The sequence below is a fragment of the Pan troglodytes genome, chromosome 4, assembly GCF_028858775.2.
Source record: "Pan troglodytes isolate AG18354 chromosome 4, NHGRI_mPanTro3-v2.0_pri, whole genome shotgun sequence".
Taxonomy (NCBI): domain Eukaryota; kingdom Metazoa; phylum Chordata; class Mammalia; order Primates; family Hominidae; genus Pan; species Pan troglodytes.
In genome coordinates this window covers 73,278,606-73,285,875 of record NC_072402.2, presented here as the reverse complement: position 1 = coordinate 73,285,875, position 7,270 = coordinate 73,278,606, and the positions used below count along the sequence as shown (strand labels likewise).

Sequence of the window (7,270 nt, the reverse complement as noted above, 5' to 3'; positions counted from 1 at the left end):
GCTACATACTTGTGGAAATTTCACCAATGAAAGGGAAATTGAATTCTCTAATCTCCATGGGAAATAAATATTTTCACAAAGAAGAAAACCATCAAAAGAAGGACCATGATTAGCTTACCCTTACTTTTTCTCTCCCTATTGACACCCATGTCATCTGGATTTAAATGAGTGTATATATATATATACATATTTAATTTACATGTTCTTAATATTTAATTGAAATACATTTTAATATTTCAATACAGTATTAAATACAGGAAGCTGATTTTTAAAATATATTTTAATATTTCAATTAAATATTAAACACAGGAAGCCAATTGATAGAATTTGCAAAGAATTAACTTACTTTTCTTTGAAACTGCGTAACATTTGCTGTACTAGCTATTAAAATAACACAATTTTCACTAGTAGAAAGGACAGGAAATGCTAGTATCAGCCCTTGCAGACAAGAACAGAATTTAGTTTCTGAAGCTGAGAAGGCTCAAACTCCTTGCTGTGTTTTATTATGCATAACTGAAATTCTTCACAGTTACAAAAGTGTAAACTTCTCTTGATTGCATCAATATGTACTTGGAACAAGGGGATATGTAGGTCAGTGCTTGTGAAGGAACTCTGCAGCTACATTTAAATTTGCTTTGAAGGAATAAAAGTAAATCCATAAAGTGTGCCTTCTTTTTTTTTTTTTTTTTTGGTAAAAACCATGCAGGCATTCCATTTTTAACTTCTTTCGGATAATAGGATGGATTTATCTTCCTCATTGAAAAATTCCCCTTGCTTGAAACTTCCTGACAGTTACAGATTTTTTTTTCCCCTAGAATGTTTGATCATTTGAATAGTACTGTATGGACCACTCTTTGATGGTTTATATTCTCCCACCGTGATGCTCACTTCTGTTCATTACCTTATTTTTCATTATTTCATAATTTGTCTTTTGTATTTTATGACTGCTTCCTCTGGGATTTTTTTTTCCCTAGAAAAATGACAAGAATGATCCACATAAGTCCGTAAGAGAGGCTGTAAAATAAACATTATACCATGTGTGGGGTAAAAAAATAAATAAATAACTGCAAATGGCTGTTCTCACTTTCTGGCATTTACACACATGGCCATCTGTTTGAGGGCTGTTTTAAATGGCTGTTTTCCAACATTTATGTAACTGGCCAATTGAAAGGAAATGACATCATCAAGTTTCCTGAAGGCTATAGCCGGAGCCACGAAAAAGTTCGGAAACAAATTGCTTGGTAAAGAGAAAGATGTTTTTGAAATGTCTCTTTTTTATATGTACTTCTTTCTTATTTCTAGCATTTCTAACATTTTCCCCCTTTTTCTATACATTCTGTGTTTATACCCCTCAATATTTGCACAATCTACTTTGGGGCTTCTCCTCTCTAAATTGTGAGGGAGTTAAAGAGAAAAATATCCTCTTTGTTGGGTCTGTACAATCTGATCAGAATGTGCTGAAAACCAAAGAGTTTTCTGACCTACTTAATATCCAAGAATGGACTTGATTGACTTTGTCACTGAAATGACGGCAGATTTTGAACTTGTAGACGTAGGCCTTGCAAAGCATGGAAATAATTCCGGACAGACATAGACTGTTCTGCTACCAAGGTGCTGCTGTTGAACTACCCCTCACAGCACAGCCCACAGAGCATGACTGAGTGAAGAGGAACATTTGGAAAGTTTATCATATTTGTTGGAATCACCAAGAAATTAAAGCTAGGAAGGGTAGAGGTTTTTATTTTTATACTTTTAAGCTCAAGGGTACATGTATAGGTTTGTTACATAGGTAAACATGTGTCATGGGGGTTTGCTATACACACTATTTCATTACCCAGGTATTAAGCCTAATATCCATTAGTTATTTTTCTTAAGCCTCTCCCTCCTCCCCACCCACTATCCTCTAATAGACTCCAGTGTGTGTTGTTCCTCTCTATGTGTCCATGTGTTCTGATCATTTAACTCCAACTTGTAAGTGAGAACATGTGGTGTTTGGTTTTCTATTCCTGCCTCAGTTTGCTAAGGAAAATGGCCTCCAGCTCCATCCATGTTCCTGCAAAAGGCATGATCTCATTCTTTTTTATGGCTGCATAGTATTCCATGGTGTATATGTACAACATTTTGTTTATCCAGTGTATCACTGATGGGCTTTTATGCTGACTCCATGTCTCTGCTATTATGAATAGTGCTGCAATCAACATATGCATGCATGTGTCTTTATAATAGAATGATTTATATTCCTTGGGGTATATACCCAGTAATGGGATTGTTGGGTCAAATGGTACTTCTGTTTTTAGGTCTTTGAGGAATCGTCACACTGCCTTCCACATGGAAAGGACACAAATGGTTGAACTGATTTACACTCCCACCAACTGTGTATAAGTGTGCCTTTTTCTCCACAACCAGGTCAGTGTCTGCTATTTTTTGCCTTTTCAATAATAGCCATTCTGACAGGTGTAAGATGGTATCACATTGTGGTTTTGATTTGCATTTCTCTAATGATTGGTGATGTGAGCTTATTTTCATATGATTGTTGGCTGCTTGTATGTCTTCTTTTCAAAAGTGTCTGTTCATGTTCTTTGCCCACTTTTTAATGGGGTTGTTTGTCTTTTTCTTGTAAATTTGTTGAAGTTCCTTCTAGATGCTGCATGTTAGACTTTGTTAGGTGCATAGTTTGCAAAAATTTTCTCCCATTTTGTAGGTTGTCTGTTTACTCTGTTAATAGTTTCTTTCGAGGTGCAGAAGCTCTTTAGTTTAATTAGATACAATTTGTCAATTTTTGCTTTTGTTGCAATTGCTTTTGGCATCTTCATCATGTCTTTATAGCATAATTTACAGATCTTCTTGTCCCTGAGTGTCTCAGTAATTTGGACCACCGGACCAAAGAGTTCTTTCATCTGATTCCAAAATTAAGCCATCTCTTGGGAAAACCTAGCAGCTGCATTTAAGCCTCACATTTGTATGGAAAAAGTATTAGTGTTGGAGGAAATTAAGTGTACCTTCTCTTCAAACTTTCTTGGGAGGTCAGAACAAATAGAGAGTTCATCTAAGCAGCAATCTACTTAAACTCCTATATTAAAACCATTTTGGAATTTTTAAATGCCTTCATATGACTTCAATCTACTGTGGTATTGTATTCTACCAGAATGTTGCAGTTGCTTGCCTGAATCACCATTCTTCCAAGTTGGCGGGGGGGAGCATCACTTAAAAATTGTGTCCTTTCCACATTGCCTGCACTTGTTTGAAATTTTCTTCTCTTCCTGTTTCCTTCTCCTCCTCTTTTCATTATCACTGTGGGTAGGAGACATGGTTGTTGCTCCACCAGATTTCCTTTGCCAGTTGGTGCATCTGTACTCAGGTGTTTTGGGTTCTTTCTGGAGGCTTGCCCTTTGCTGATAGGAGCCACCTGCTGGGGTTACAGCGCCACCTTTCCCCACCCTTCTGGGTCACCAATGGCTGACTGGTTTGGGGGTACAAAAGCCTGGGCACATATCCTCAAGGTGAAACAAGGTTGTTTCTTGGGGGGTGTGATTGTGGGAGGTGTGATTTATGCCCCAGTTTCCTGGGCATCAGCCAAGGCTATACTTTACCTGAGATCACATCTCTCCTTTCCTCTTTCCCCCTCAATGTTCAGCTTAATCTACTGCCTTCTAGGTTTTTCCTAAAGATCACTCCTTCAATACATCACATATATCTGAAGCCCTTTCTCAGTCTCTGCTTTTAAGGACCCCTATCTAAGACATTGTGATCACCAACAATGATATCTGAGTGATGAGTCTACAAAGTCCTATCCTATGTTTCAAGAGTCCAAAGCATGAGGAGAGTCTCTATCAGGGTAGATGGCAAGGGATGGGATGCGCTTGTGAGGTTGTGAGTCAGCAGCAGTATCTAAGGGAAAACATTTAAGGTGAGAGTTTAAGAAAGAAGGAAACATTGGTACTTGTTAGGTTACCTGACAGAATTTAATTAAGTTAGTAAAAATTGCAGAGGTAGATGAAAAATTGTTTCTTGGATAAGAAAAAAAAATTAACACTTGTGATTGAAGAAAATTTGGAAAACACAGAAAAGTGTAAAAATAACATCAAAACCACCTGTAATTCTGCTATCCAAATATCACCCCTGTTTTTGTATGTTTCCTTCCAATTTCGATGTATCTATCTTCCTATCACTGTATTTTATTCATATGTATTTATTTACATTTATAAATTGAGAATTGCTACATATACAATTTAATATCCTTCATTTTCTTCCTGAACATTACATACATTTTTATGCCATGTAGTACTCTTTGAAAATCTGATTTTCAATATCTGCATAATATTAAATTCTATAGGTTTGCTGTAATATAAATATATACATATCATCAGAATTTCTTCACTTCATTACAGTCAATCAAATCTTTATTTTAGTTGAATTGTCTTAATATGTTGACATGCCGCATCACAAACACAGCTACTGTATGCTTTTGTCTTAAGGACATTTCATCCCTACATTAACATTACTGCACATCTGAGTGATCCAGAAATTGTGCTCAATATCAGTAGGACTTAGTAAGAGCATAAAAGTGAATATGGTATAAGCAAATTTAATAGAACTCAAAAATATCCTGTGGCAAGAAGGAGCATGCAAATGATGGAATGACAGCGAGGGGGACTGAATGGGGAAATACGGAAGGCAATGAGTGTATAGAGGTGCATGTGAACAGCCATGCAGTGCTATGCAAGCCACGGGAAAAGGGCATGAACCATCTTCAGATTTTTCCTGTGTCTCCCCAAAGGTTTCTTATGGAATGGGTCTGGTATGTTCCTCATTTTGTAATGCACCAAGTGATGTGCTAAGTAAGAATGTGATGCTGTAATGGTTAATTCACTCATCTAATATGTATGATACTATAAATAACTCCCACATTCTTTGTTTGAGTTACAATGGTGACTAAAGTATACATGTATTTTTGCTAATATATAATATGAATCTGTGTGCATGTGATTTCAATAAAAAAATTTTCAATTTTTAATGAATTATAGCTTTGTTAACAGCATGAAGACTAGAAGAAAAAGAATGGAAGAAAGAAGTGAAAGAGAAACAAATAGGGAAGGGGATCCCTCGGATGACTGGGAAGGAAAGGAAAACCAGAAAAAGCAGTCAGGATGAATGCCTGACAAAAAACTCTGCTGCAGTGACACTTTGACATGAAGCAGATTCAAACTTTCTACGACTGAACAGGACATTTTCCATTTATTGCTCCTTTGATACCCAAGCTCCTCAATGGGGGTATTCTTCAATGAGACACTTTTACCAGTGATCATATTCTTGCTTGTTGGTTTCTTTTTTTTTTAAAGTATGTTGCTGCTGTACTTTTAAGAAAGTTGTGTTTTATCTTAGTACTTTGGTATTCATAAGTGGTATAAAGCATAATTTTACCACATAGCTTTAATGGAATACTTTTTACAAACAAAATAAAACTTGACCTTCTTCCACCCTATCTCCACATCGGAACTAATTTTACTACATTTTATTTTTCAAAAACTATGAATTCAGTCAATGAATATTGACTTTGGACTACATTGGGTCATTTTCAATGGATTGCTCTGGTACAGCTTTACTTTGTCATGTCCTTTGTTCTTGCTCTTTCTTGTCTACCTACCAGTTAAAATATGAAACTCATGAAGCATTTAGCTCCCTGGATAGTGATTCCTATTTCAGGGTGAATCATGCAAACTTTCATATTGTCTAAACTATAATTCAGAAATATAATGTGGCTTAAATGGGAACTTGGGGCTAATGTTTAACAAGTGTGCACCATACTTTATCAGTTCTCTAAGATTTGTTTTCTACAAACAAAATTTTTTATGTAATGGGCTACCTTTAAGTGGTAATCCTAAAGGCCCTTTCTGACTTGTTCATTAACTTTTTCAAGTCTTCAGACCACTGAGTTATTTGGCGCACAGAGTAATACCAAATCATGTCTGAGAAAGGTTCCATGATTCCCAAAGTGCCTGATTTTCCACGTCTTCCTATAAGAAGTAGTAATAGATATGCTAAATGACTGGGGAAATAAGAATTGAGCCTATGGCTACTTTAAACTTTCCTATGGAAAGATTTTAATGAGTTTCCAAGTAGACAGTTCAGCTGAGACAATTTTATATAATGTGGTATATATGATTTAAAAATCTACATCCAAAAAACACATAAAAGACATACTCTACTTTAGCTATGTGTCACTATACTCAGCTATGTATGCATAATATAATATACGTATATACATACACACATGTAGTTTAGACACACCCTACTTTAGTTATGTGATAGTATATATGTATATGACTTAGAAACCCTACTTTAGCTAGGTGTTAGTTTTTTTCTCTGACCCTAAAATTATGTGTTTTGTTTGTTTGTTTGTTTGTTTTTGGAGACGGAGTCTCACTCTGTCCTCTGTCGCCCAGGCTGGAGTGAAGTGGTGTGATCTCAGCTCACTGCAACCTCTGCCCCCGGTGTTCAAGCAATTCTCCTGCCACAGACTCCTGAGTAGCTGGGATTATAGGGGTGTACCACAATGTCTGGCTAATTTTAGTATTTTTAGTAGAGATGGGGTTTCACCATGTTGGCCAGGTTGGTCTCGTACTCCTGACCTCAAGTGATCCACCTGCCTTGGCCTCCCAAATTGCTAGGATTACAGGCGTGAGCCACTGTGCCCAGCCAATTCTGTTTTGACTATGAAGTAATACGACTTAAAATATGAATTATGGAAGCCATGCTTCTGAGTCATGCAGTGACCTTCCTCCACCCAACCCCACGCCAGTGCCTCCCACTGTTATTTTTGTGCATTTGGCATAACCAGTTTTCTTTAATGAAAGAGATTTCCTTTCCAAGATAGGAGTGCAAGCTCCAGACTAAAATTATGAAAATGCAAATGAGTAGTGCTTCCTTTATCCAAGTTGCTTTCTTCAGGTATATGTTGTATGTGTGCTGTTGTTTGCTGGTAGCTAAAAGTCCATTCTTTCAGCAGGATTGTCTTCTGTCTCTAAGGGAACAAGAATGACCATTAAGTAAAAAACATGTATGAAATTATGCGGGTGAGAATCTTTACCCCACTTTTTGTTCTTTTTGATGGTAGAAAGACCTTTGTCTTGCAAAGGCAAAACTAGTAAAAACTTTCTGCCTTCGGCTTAAACATTAAATGAAAATATACCTATTTAAACAATGTTTTAGGCTGAGTGCGGTGGCTCATGCCTGTAATCCCAACACTTTGGGAGGCCAAGGCAGGCGGATC

General features: G+C 36.7%; 1 long non-coding RNA gene across 1 annotated transcript; it reads left to right on the top strand.

Annotated features, from left to right (window-relative positions):
* Positions 1–1,172: 1,172 nt before the first annotated feature.
* Positions 1,173–5,482, top strand: LOC129144142 (uncharacterized). Its single transcript, XR_008548319.1, has 3 exons — positions 1,173–1,241; positions 2,298–2,406; positions 5,025–5,482. It is a non-coding gene; the product is annotated as an uncharacterized LOC129144142 (long non-coding RNA).
* The last annotated feature ends 1,788 nt before the right edge of the window (positions 5,483–7,270 follow it).